Here is a 13,455-nt window from a genome sequence, read left to right on the forward strand (position 1 = left end):
AGGCCACTGAGAATACATAACATATAACTGCCACCTGCATTTTTGTGTTTGCAGTTCTGTGCTTCTGGCCCACTCCTCAAAAGCCCACCCATCCCTACTGTGGCCACCAGGATGGGACCTTGTGTGTTTCTCCAAGCCCAATCCGGATTTCAAATCCTCAAGGAAGCCTTCCCAGCTTGACACACAGATCAGAATCTTCAGGATAATCACTGCATTCTTCAGTCTGTGTTATATACTCTCTTCTCAGCGCGGGCGTGACACAAACATTTGTGGGATAAACAAATGAAGGAAAATTTCCCTGGGTGGTCACAGTGGAGATGTCCTTCTGCTGCAAATATGTACAGAAAACCTTTGAAAGTCCTCAGACTGGCTTTTGGAAAACACTTGTCTGAGTCAGTCCTGTTTACACATGGAACTTTCCTTTAAGAAAACGTTTCAGTGTCTCAAACTAACTCCATTTTGTAGGATGTCGCTGTTTAATGAGAAATACGTCACGGTAACATCATGGTTATCACAAGAGGAATTTAGTATTGGTTCTAAAGGAGAATTAGTTTCTACCAGCTAAAGATTATTTCCGAAGAGAGTCTGAAGAAATGATCACTCAGTGACATCACTAAGGACGGAGAATAAAGGCCACTGATCACCCAGAGAGAGCACACTCCTAAGCGTCTCTGGCCTGGATGTTTTCTTTGTTCTTTTGGATTACAAAACATGACAAAAGAGGGGAAACAGCATAAACAGACTCCAGAGAGACCCACGATCCAGCCTCCACATCCTCTGCAGGCACACTGGCCCTGGTTCCAAAGCCCCGCCTCCCTCCGCTGCCCACAGCTCCTTCTCTGCCCCCTGGAGATTCCAAACCTTCCCCCTGGGCGACTCCTCTTCGTTCGCTAATTAGGCCTCTTTAAATCAGGAATCCAATGTCTTGTGCAGTTAGGCATTTAATAATTATTCCAAGTTGATGGTGATTTTTATAAGTTTGCCAAGGTCATTGAAAGCTAATGAACTTGAGTCCAATCCAAACCTGAGCACTTGCTCATTTACAGTCTTGTACTTGGAACACAGTAAATTTGTTTTCCCTCTAACTGTGCTGGTTGGCTGCAATATTTCTGTTAATAATTTTTCAGTGATCTCTGGAGTAACGAGATTCTGAGGGCCCTGCCTTTCAGATCACGGGTGAGGCTCTATAACCGTGTTTTGTCCTCTGGGCGAGCTTTTCTGTCCTTTTCTCATTGCTCCTTTCTCATTCCGTCCTTTCTCATGTTCCCTTTTCTCATTGCTTCCTTAGGATTTCCATGTCATTCTCTCACTTTTATCCACCACCCATGTGTCCTTTCTTTCTCACAAGATTAAGGTACTTTCCACACTAGACTAAGACCCTCTGTCTGTGGCTATTGGTAAATGTGTCATGCAGCATCTGGCAATGGCATCCATCACAACAGAATAAGTAATTCACAAGAAAATTCTAAATATGAATCCAGTCCAGGAGACGTGAAGCTCAATGTGCACCCTGAGCCTTGGTTTTCCCATTAACGATCCCCAGGATACGTTTTCCCACAAACGATCCTCAGGATACGGTTCGCCACATGCATCATTTCTCTTCCGAATCCAGTCCGAGGATGATTGAAACCCCTCAGGGCATTCCTCTGTTGGGATTTTCCTTTAGATAATAAATACACACAGCAGTGACTCTCAGCAGCTACTTGCCCAGGGCCAGTAACTGCCCTGCACCTGATTTGCATGGCAAGCTCATGAGGTGGGCAATGTTGCCCCCATCCTACAGATGAGGAAACTGAGAACATTTAAACAATGTGCCCCGAGTCACATAGCTAGTACAAGCGATGACACCAGCATCTAGCCATAGGACTGACTCCACAGCCTGTCAGAAAGCCAACGGGGCAAGACATCCTCACTGTTCCCGTTAGGAGTATGGAAGTTTCTTTGTACTCACAAAGCTGACTCACGTAGCCTCTGTGGACATCAACCCAAGAGGGTTCACCTAAAGCACCCAAAGCCCCTTCCCCTCATGCCTGGAGACCCACGGACCTCCTCCTCCAGCAGCTCTCGAGAAATCAAAGAGCGGAGCTCTGGGCAAGAAGTCAGAGAATCACCTCCCAGCCCCCGAAATGCCAGACTAGCCACCTGAGAGCTGTCAGACTCTCTAAATTTTAAGCTCTGACTTAATTCTTTTGAGCTCCAGAACTCCCTTGCTTCTCCATTAATTGAAAAGACAAAACAAAACAAAAAGGCAGACCTGCAGGAAACGAGAACTCCCTTCCCGGAACGCTGTGTCACTTTGGAAATGCCTGGCCACTGTTTACATTTGCAATCACACCTTTAAAAATCACTTCTTCGGGCACATACCTCTCCAGCTGCTGTGTCGGGAGGCTTCGCGTTCACCGCGGGCTGCATGGACCCCGGCGAGGGTGCTGGCTGACTCAGCAGGCCGGCCGCGAGGACCTTGCAGTTTGTGGTTAACAGCAGCACCCCGCGTCCAAAACCTCAGTGTTTGAACAGGTGGAAAATAACGCACGCCAGCTTCCAAAGCGGCTCCGTTTCTTAATCCACCCAGAGGATACATAACACACAACTGCCACCTGCGTTTTTGTATGTTTGCAGTTCTGCGCATCTGGCCCTCTGTTTTTAGAAAAGAAGGGGGGGAGAAAAGGCTTTGGAATATACAGATAGTTATAGGAAAAAATGCAAAGGGATATTTAGAATCATTAGCAAGTTGGATTTCATTTACATGCCTCTGATAATGCTAAGCTTAGACTTCTGAAGTTTAAATACATTTGCGTGGGCGCTTGTTAATTGATAGGAAACTATCCCACCGCCAGAGCCCGAGAGTGTCTTCTGGGGACAATAGATGAACCCAGGAAAAGAGTCGCCTCAGGTGGCCGCTTGTCCGGTGTTATTGTTCAGCAAGAAGACTGGCCCATTTTGAGATTTCTGACATCTGGAGCGAACCCTACAAGCCAGACCTGAGGTTGTGTTCCAACCGTCACTTACATCGAATAGCACGCAGCAGGTGTTTTCCTGGATCCATAAATCGTTGTGTTTGTGACCACCCAGGAAAGGGAGCAAATCTGAACTTCCTTCACAGGAACCTCTCCTCTGTCCCCTGCCTTACTCCCTAGCTTGTTTTACCTTTGTTCTCTCTTTATCAACTCCATGGGTGTGTGTGTGTGTGTGTGTGAAAGAGAGAGAGAGAGAGAGAGGGAGGGAGGGAGGGAGGGAGGTCCCCATATAGGTAGAAAGAGTAATCTTTTAAGGACTGGCCAGAACCCCTGCTAAGGTCCCAGGCCCCCTGCCGTCTGCCTCCTGGAGCCCACACCTAGTCAGCACAAGCTACCGTAACAAAGTACCAGAGACTGGGTGGCTGACAACAGACATTTGCTTCTCACAGTTCTGGAGACTGGAAGACCAAGGTCAGCGTCCCAGTGAGGTCGGGTTCAGGTAACAGCCATCTTGTTGGCTTACTGCCCCGGCTCACCCTCCACGGGCCCCTACCTGGTCTCAATTCGCATCGGTTTGGGGCGAAGGGTAATGCAGGTAAACTCCTTCATTATCACCTTGCACGGCATGCTCCAGAGGACTCTTCCCTCCTTGCTTTAGGAAATTGACTCTTTTTCTTTTTTCTTGATGTTTATTTTTGAGAGAGAAAGAGAGAGAGAGAGAGACAGAGAGAGAGAGAGAGAGAGACAGAGAGACAGAGCACGAACGGGGGGTGGGCAGAGAGAGGGGGAGAGACAGAATCCGAAGTAGGCTCCAGGCTCCAAGCTGTCAGCACAGAGCCCAACGCGGGGCTCGAACTCACGAACTGTGAGATGGTGACCTGAGCCGAAGTCAGACGCTTCACCGACTGAGCCACCCAGGTGTCCCAGGAAAGTGACTCTTGGTGTTGTTGTGCTATCCTCTGCAAATCTCTCGGTTAGAAAAGTCGTATTTTAACATCCTGTAACAGTCACAAGCATCGCCTCAGTGATCGAAGCAGATTATAGAAGAAATTGTTATGGTTCCACATCGGATTTGCTTTATTAAAGTGAATACTCATAGAAAACCCCCAAAAGATGAGGTATTACATGGTAAGGGAAGTAGACTTATTATAAGCGATTCTCATTTTCTTTTAGCCTCTCTGTATGTAACAATTACGTGTTGCAATGACCATGTACTTCCTCTATAATCACAGGAAATTACTGCAAACGTCATGTTCGAATTTTGAAAATAAAATGCAGAAAAGACTACAATGCCATGAGGGCTATCCACTCACATTCGAGTGATTTGCGTTAAAAGGAAAATAATGCTTATAGATCCCTGTGGTTGACAAACGCTTTCATTATAATGTCTCTTAAGTACGTACAAACTTAAAGCTAGTTACAACCCCTTCTCGCCGGCAACTGTTATTTCCAGAGGACATACACAAAGCAATGCCTTCACAGGAACAAACTTCAGATCAATGATATCATTCCATATGACTGATTGCGTTATTTCGCTAAAATGAAATTGCCAGTTCTGGGTTTAATAGTCAAAAAATGTACCGGTGGCTCTTTGTTTACATGTCATTGACGGGAGTACGTTCTATAGCTTGGCTCGATGGACCACTGTTTGAATCGCCAATGTCATCTTTGCCATAATTTACCCTTTTTTAAATGCACTTTCCTAGTTAACTGTTAACTGCCAATCCATTATGTTGACAGGCCAATCATGTATAAAGAATATTCCAAAATGCAATAATAAAAAAAACAAAATATGCCATTGTTAAAAGACACACACACACACACACACACACACACACACACACACAATGGGCCCCAGATGGAGTCACTTAGGCTAAGCTCACGTCATCCAACCAAGACTTACAACCTGACCTAATTGCAGGCTCAACCTCTCCCAGGAGTGGAATCTTAAACCAGTCCATCTGGAACTACCCGGTCAGCACCAGTGAGCTAATCCACCTGATAGAAGGTAATCCACCCGGAAGACCTCCGTCGTCCCCTAAAGGAAGGTGACCTTGACATCAACAATCCTCTCTTTGCCAGCAACTTCCTTGTCCCACCCTTTGTGCCTCTCAAATCTTTCACTTTGTATCCTTCTCAGAATTTCTTTCTATTTGCTCGGGGGCTGCTGCTCGATTCATGAACGGTTGACTGAATCCAAAGTGATCTTTAAAATTGAATTTTGCCGTGAGACACCCTTTATCGAAGAGTCACTCATGGCCCCTCTCCTGCAACCTTTCCCCCGAACGCCTGCTGCAATGGGTTTCCACAGAAAGTGGGTGAAGTTGCAAGCTGGCAGGCACGGCCCCGCAAGCCTGGGTCCTGGCGTCTGCACCCCAGGGGTAAGGCGAGCTCCAAACTCACCCGCCACGCTTGCAGACCTCCATGCTGTAAATAAAATAGGACTTCGTGTCTGGTTGGTGCAGCCTTAATATCAAGTAGGCCTCTGCTCATCTAAACCCAGGACAATCGAAAAGAGTCTCACTCTACAATCTGAGCTCTTTTAAATGATGTCAGATCAAAGTTTTCCCTGGTCACATGACAGGAGAGTGGAGTCTTCGCCTGTGAGGATGATCCTGGGTACAGAGAAGCCTCCCCTTCAACACCAAGACAATGGCAGACAGAAGGACGCTGCCGGGTGACATCGAGCCTAGTATACGAGACTACAGGGCACAGAAGTGGTGATAAATGTAAATGTGGGCCTTGAGATAACATGGACAAAGTGGTTTTCTGGAACATGCCAGCTCTGCTAATTTTTCTAAAGTATCATTAGTACGGAAAGCAAAACTGTAAATCGTGGAAAACCTGCAGACTGCTTTGAAATGTCCACAAAATTTATTTTTTAAGCTACCTAACCCAGTCACGTGGCAATGCGGGTGCTCCTTGGCTCATGGACATGTGACTCCAATCCCTGCCTCTGTCGTGGAGAATTTCCCTGTGTCTGTGTCTTTGTGCCAAATGTCCCTCTTCTCCTAAGAACAGAAGTCCTTCTGGATTCAGGACCCCACCCTCCTTTGCAGTGGCCTCATCTCAACCTGGTGACCCCAACAACGACCCTATTTCCAAATAAGGTCACATTCACCCGTCTTTTGCAGGCATGGATTTTGAGGGGATACTGATCAACTCGGTAAAAATAGTAAATGTTTCTGGAGCACCTGCTTACTACATAAGAAATAATTTCATATCACTCTCTCTCCCAAACTTCACATTCCAATGTGAAAGTTCAGAAGCAGGCTCGTACTATTAGGATGAAGGTCAGCTCTGTGTTCGAGTCACTAAAGGACACGTCGTAATCGTAGGGGCGCCTGGGTGGCTCAGTCGGTTAAGCACCTGACTCTTGATCTCTGCTCAGGCCACGATCTCGCAGTTCATGGGTTTGGGGCCCGTGTTGGGCTCTGCGCTCACAGTGCAGAGCCTGCTTGGGATGCTCTTTCCCTCTCTGTCTGCCCTTCCCCTCTCATGCAATCTCTCTCCCTTTCTTTCCCGCTCCCAAAATAAATAAATAAACTTTAAAAAAAAAGAGTACATCATAATTGTAAAAGCATGAGTTCTCTTGGCATTTTGCTACATTGGGGGGAAATAGTGGTAGAGCTTTTCATTCATTCCTCATTCAATTAGCATTCTTGAGCACTAAGCTACATGATTTGCATGTATCTTGGGGGAAAAGAATTTCAATATTCATAAGACCCGGTCCCTGCCCTTAAAGCCCTTATTAATTTTTAATAATAATGGGAAGAGCCCCTTCTCGGACCTGGCTCTCAACTCCACTACAAGCAGTAATCTCCCTTCCCCGCTGCAGGGGAAGAAACTCCTTCTTATCCCTTCCATTTTAGGACAGCGGGAATGTTTTGCAAAGAAAGCAAAGAAGATGACAGAGAGTTACTTCTTTTTTAATTTTTTTTAAGTTTATTCATTTGTGAGAGACAGAGAGAGACAGAGTATGAGTGGGGAAGGGGCAGAGAGAGAGGGAGACACAGAATCTGAAACGGGCTCCAGGCTCCGAGCCGTCAGCACAGAGCCTGATGTGGGGCTCAAACCCACCAACCATGAGATCATGACCTGAGCCGAAGTTGGACGCTCAACCAACTGAGCCACCCAAGTGCCACGAGGGTTGCTTTTTTAGGGGTGAGGGGGGCTCTTTTGCAAATGGCACCCACCTCTGAAAGCAGACTCTTCCCCTGGCAAGTCTAGAGTTTCCCCGTGAGACAGAGAAGTAAGCCTTACTATTGTCACACAGCTAAAACAGCCATTTTTCCCATTCCAAAAGGGGTGTCGCCCTCCACGTGAGAAGACTTTTAACATGGCCTGAAGTGGGTAGAAGACGTTTGGAGAAGGGGGTGGACAGATCAAAGAGAATGCTTCGCATGTGGGGTGAACCCTGCATAACATCGGGCAGTGTTTCTGACACCTGATGATGTTTGCCTTGTCCCTGCAAACAGCTGTCTTAATTCCTTAATGTTTCCTCCGAGTTGACTCATTTGAAAACTTAAATAGTGCATTCCCATCTTAGGCAATAATAACCATGAGCAAAACGGGCTTCACCCTCCAGGTAAACGGCTTACTTATATTTTCCAGTAACAGTTTCTCTCGCTCACACTGAAATATAATGTAACTAAAAAAATTTTTTAGCATTCAGCCCTTTCCAAGTACTATCCACAAGATGCTGCCTTGCTTGAGAATTACTGCTTCGACGTGACCTTCGTGGTGTTGAGTTCCCGTAATCAGCAACGGTGACTCCAGACCCGAGAAGAAGACAATGCAGATTCAGAGCAGAGGAGGGGGCTGGAAACGGTGGTGGCCAAGCCCGTATGACTCTGTGGTCCTGAAGCCCTGGCCTTGGTGCAGCTCCAGTACTGAGCACAGAACCTGTCTTCTTCAGACCTCAGTCGCCTCATAAACACGATTAGGGTAATAACCCCTTACTCCCTGTACCGCCGTGACTGTTAGCACTCACTCACCCACTCGCACGCCTCTTCCGGGGGACCAGGCACCAGGCCCAGTTCCCAGTTCTAAGCAGGAACGCCATGGGTGCCATCCGACATCTCTGAGCCACGTGTTGGGTTAATCTCTCCAAACACATGACCGACTTCGAGTCAGGTCATGATCTCGCGGTTTGTGGATTCGAGCCCCGAGTCGGGCTCTGTGCTGCCAGCTCGGAGCCTGGAGCCTGCTTTGGATTCTGGGTTTCCCTCTCTCTCTGCCCCTTCTCTGCTTGCACTCTGTCTCTATCTCTCTCCAAAATAAACAAACATTAAAAAATTTTTTAAAGAACACAAACGTCTGAGCTGGATTAAGAAGTAAATGAAATGTACATAAAGTCCTTGGTAATAGCCCATTATCCGTGTTCGGCTGGTCTCGAGAATGACACTGGAACAAGAAGGAGAATCCCCAGAGTCTTTGATCCAGGAGAGGCTGGAGGCATTTCCGGGGGTCCCAGGCAGAGCCCCACTCAGGCTCTCTGTTTAGAAGTTGACTATTGATTAAATCCCTCCATGTACACGGCCACCTACAGTGCAATTGAGTTTCTTTTAATTAATGTCTTTATTTCTACTTTTCCAATCAAAGAACCACTTTGGGATATGTCTAGAAGAGAATGTCTGGACAGTATGGACCCCACAGACGTTAAGTCAATATGATAGTGTTCAGTAAGCGTTGACCTAGTAGATAATTTAGGTCATGCAACAACAGATGGTGCATTTTCCTAAAACCTAGAGCACAGCACCAACTACCCAACGGAATGCCATGGAAGCGGTTGGAGATGTTCCAAATGACGGCATGTGACATGCGTCCCCCTCTGTTGATCTAGCTGAGGTTGTAGAGTAATTAGTCCAACAGCACAGTAGTGACTTCAAGTATTTATTTTTTAAGTGGCATATATTTATTCAATTTCACCTCAAAACATCTCCTGGATGTTTCCTTTCTGCCGCTGTAATCATGCAAATGCAAACGTTTGGACTATGACTGGATGACCTCATTGCTTTGAAGTTTGTAATCTTTTCAAATGTCCCTTTCTTTTACAAAGGTACGGGAAGTATAGTGCTTGTTAAAAGTCGCTGCGTATGCCCAACGGGGAATTTAGAATATTTAATGACTTTAGATTCCACTGCTGCTGAGTCCACATATTCCACTGTGAGCAGCAGAGCCAAGAAAAGAAATCACAGAGGAATCTTTGATGTCAAAGAAAAGCAGCCTGAATGGCAAGGAAGGAGATAATGGGTGTCGCTTCCTTAGATAGGATAGGGGTAACATAAACCAGGACGTGGAGGGCAGCAGGGAAGCCTGGCCCTGGCGTGCCAGAATCCGATGTTTACCTCATGCTCGTATCAAATAAGCATCCCTACTCCTAGGCATCATACGACTGCACACATTCTGTTTCCTAGGGCGTGTTTAGACCCTTTCCAAGAAGATGTAAGCAAAGCCAAAATCTAAAAATCCAACACGAGTAACCTGTTACTTAAAAGACATGATCCAAGTCACAGTGTTGATGGGCTAAATGGCCAATGGGTTTATAAAGAGGGTACTTGCTGTGATGAGCCCTGAGCGTTATAGGAGAGGGATGAATCACTGAATTCTACACCCGAAACCAATTTTACGCTCCATGTCAACTAACTAGAATTTAAGTAAACGCTTGAAGTTTTTTTTTTTTTAAGAATTTTGGCTCAATACATTTTGCCAAAGAAATTTGACAGTTGATGGGCAGTGCTCCTAGGATTTTTTCAGTGTTCAATAGTTGAATGATGTTATCAAGAAGCCAATGCGCGAAAACATGTACAATTTGGGTAGCTTACGGAAAGGAAACTTGTACAATGAAGCTTGAAAACCCCAGGGAGGTCTGTCCCTTCGTTGTCATGCCCTCCTTCATTTACGTATTCAGTCACTGAACTGACACCTGGGGTTTCGGTGATCACCTGGGCTCCGCTTCCCCACCTGACATCACTACCTCTCCCTCTGTGTTGACTCAAACATACCTGATCTCCCGGAAGCACGCAGAAGCCTATGAGAAAAGAAATACTGTCTGTGGCAAGAGAGGTCCATTGCTGCTGGAAAGACAAAGAAGTTTTGGAAGCACGAAGAAAAGCACTCCAGGGAATGTCAACCAGAGCGCTCTGGCCCACCCACTTTGGTGCATAATATAACGTTACAACACTGAGCAGTGACAGATTCGCAGAAGGATGATTCTGACTCATAAAAACAAGGTTAAGTTCATTTTGTTTCCTCGATGTTCTGTTTAAAATGTTATATTTCAAAGCCCCACGGAAGAGTATGATGTTAAAAGTTTTGTTCGTAAAAATTAGGGTTCAATTCTCTGGCAATTTCTCTTAGGTGAAATAATACATTCTCAAGGATATCAGATTGCTAAAGTTTACCACAAGAAGTTAACAACGGCGGGGGGGGGGGGTTCCCATCATTAAAATATTTGCATGGACTGATTAAAACTACCAATAGTGGCTAAGCACCCACCATATGGAGGGTGATGAGAAGTTCTTTACAACAAGGGGAGCAACGTTTCTCAGTCCCCATGCATGTCCCTGGAGGAGCTATCTGGGGAGAAGCCTTGGTTAGGAGCCCCACCCAAACATCAGGGATTAGGCACAGGGTAGCTTCTTAAAAGAAAGCGAGGAGACCGTTACCACCACAAGATGTGGGCAAGCAGGCAAAGAGCAGAAACCCACCACGAATATCATGCAAGGTGATTTTCTAGAATATTCTACCCCCCACTGGAACAATCTCCTGAGTGCCACACTTGAGCCCAGCGGCATTCCAAGCAAGGACAAAGGGGGACACTTCTGCTGCGCAAGGGGATAGTGGGGCTATGTCATCCTACCCCCCAAAATGACAATGGCACATCCCTGGGGGCCAGCGTTTTCCCAGAGTCCCTGGGGAACAGCATCCTCCCGGAGTGAATGAGAGAGGAGAGCAAGGTCGCCCGTGGTTGACTGGAGAATGTCTCCCAGACATGGATAGTTCATAGACATGGATGGTTGGGCAGCCCCACCACATTCACACACCCGTGGGGGGAAGAAAGGCCCCAGTGTGGGTGACAGGAGAGAAAAGTGCTTGGCGAGAAGCCTGCCAGTGTGTCCCCAGCTCACTGACATCCTCACACGTACTCAACTGTCCTCACAGTCCTGTCGGAAGCTCTGACTTACTTTTGAGAAGATAAAAGCCATCAAAAGCCAGGAACTTAAAACATATTTGAAGAGTCACCTTTACCGTGTGGCCTTGGGGTGTTTTGAAACCGTCAGTGGGCTCACTGATTTCAGAGCAAAGGCCCGGCGCAGACACGGAGTCCCCCTCGTGAAGGCAAGCCCGTACCCAAGGACCAGAGTGAGACGCTTCCTCGCCCAAGGATTTGGAAAGAGAGAATATGCTCCAAGGCTCAAGTGGAGAGAGGGTACCTGCCAGGCCTGGGCCTCAAGGGGACACCCCTGGCTTCATTCCACACAGTTGTTTGTGACCTCAAGGGTGCAGCTCTGGGACGTGCCCATGGTCCTGAGGGCTGTCTTCAACACCCAAAGAAAACTCTGTGATGGCAACAGACCCCGGTGACGTTTATCCAGCACTTTCCATTCTCCAATGTTCTGGCTATTAGAATGAGGTGTGGTTAAGAAGTGGGAGGAGTTAGGGGCCCCCCAGGTAGCTCAGTCAGTTGAATATCCGACTTTGGCTTAGGTCGTGATCTCACAGTCTGTGAGTTCGAGCCTCGCATCGGGCTCTGTGCCAACAGCTCCGGGCCTGGAGCCTGATTCGGATTCTGTGTCTCCCTCTCTCTCTGCCCCTCCCCTGCTCATGCTCTGTCTCTCTCTGTCTCTCAAAAAAAATTTTTAATTAATTAGTTAATTAATTAATTTAATTTAAAAGTTAAAAAATAAAATAAATAAATAAAAGAAGCGGGAGGAGTTGTCAGCTCTCACGGCCAACCTGATTTTCCCTAAACTGATGTTTACCTCCCCACTTTTCCTGTCGCCCTTTGACTTCCCAGGTCTGCTAATCCTGAGAAGGGGTCCTAGGTGGCAGTCTCTAAAAAGGAAACATCACCTATGGAAAATGAGTAGATCGCCTTTCTGCTTTATCGTATTCGTTCGTGCCATCGCTATTTGTTAAAACTGCCTCTAGGCCAAACTGGGCTACTGTCTGGAGGTTTCCAAGTTTGCATGGATGCAGCCCGAGTTCTCAAAGAGCTTCCATGAACACGTCTCCATCCTCGAGACATTTATGGAGCACTGTGGCACCTCACCTCCACTGTGGCCGGAAGGACGAAGAGTAAGGCTCCCCAGCTCGGTCTGCAGGTGGTCAGGGGTCTGGGCCAAGGTTGGATTCCTGCAGGGGGAGGGGGGTTGGGGGAGGGCGGTGCCTGCACTGAGTCTAACTGGGAATAACAGGGGGAAAGAATGGTGGTGTGTGACGGCACGGGGTGCCTGAGAAACCTCGAGGGTCTAGACACAGGGTTGGAAGTGGTGGATGGTTCGAGACGTGTGGAGACAGTCACACGGGAGCCGGCAGCTTGCACACACGGGCTGCCGGGTAAAGAAAGGCTGGGCTGACTCTGGGCCGGGGCAGGGACCGTGGCAGCAAGCCAGGGAAGAGAGATGATGCTTGGCCGTTAGGAGTAAACTTTAAACTCTCCTGGGGGACATAAGACAGGCTTGAATAAAGGGTAGATATTATAGACATTTTGTAATGTCATAACATTTGTGAAAGAGGAGGTTCAGTGTCACCAACACGTCATTTCTGCCAAAGTCAGTGCCACACAAACCCACCAAAGTCCCGCTGGCCTTGTCCTTGTGGAACTCAAGACACTGGTTCTAGAATTCTGTTTTGATGACGAAGTAGGAGACAGGATATTGGAGTTGGATTGTGTCCCTCTCAAAGCTCACAGGCTGCAGTCCTGCTCCCCGACACCTCCAGGCGTGGCTGTATTCAGAGATCGGGTCTCTGCAGAGATGACTGTTAAAATGAGGTCAGTGGGGTGGGCCCCAATCCAGCATGACTGGTGTCCTCACAGGAAGAGGGTATTTGGACGCAGACATGTACAGAGAGGGAAGATGGGGAAACACGGGGAGAACAGAGCCACCCAGAAGCCAAGGAGAGGCAACACATGGGACAGATCGTCCCCTCCGGTCTTCAGAGGAAACCATCCTTGGCGACACCTTGAGTTGGGGCTTCCGGCCCCCAGGTCTGTGAGGAAGTAAATTTCTGTTGTATAAGTCCCTACGTTGTGGTTCTTTGCTACAGCAGCATTGAAAAACTAAGGCAGAGGATTAGTCCAATAGATATTGAAGTTTGTTATAAGCTATGTAATTTAAAGAGCATTATATCGGGACCAGAACAGACAAACAGATCAACGCAACAGAATAGAACATCTAGACTCATTAGAAAAGCAAGCATTGGGGGCGCCTGGGTGGCTCAGTCGGTTAAGCGTCCGACTTCAGCCAGGTCACGATCTCGCGGTCTGTGA

Source organism: Prionailurus bengalensis, chromosome C1 (assembly GCF_016509475.1).
Source record: "Prionailurus bengalensis isolate Pbe53 chromosome C1, Fcat_Pben_1.1_paternal_pri, whole genome shotgun sequence".
NCBI classification, from domain to species: Eukaryota; Metazoa; Chordata; class Mammalia; order Carnivora; family Felidae; genus Prionailurus; species Prionailurus bengalensis.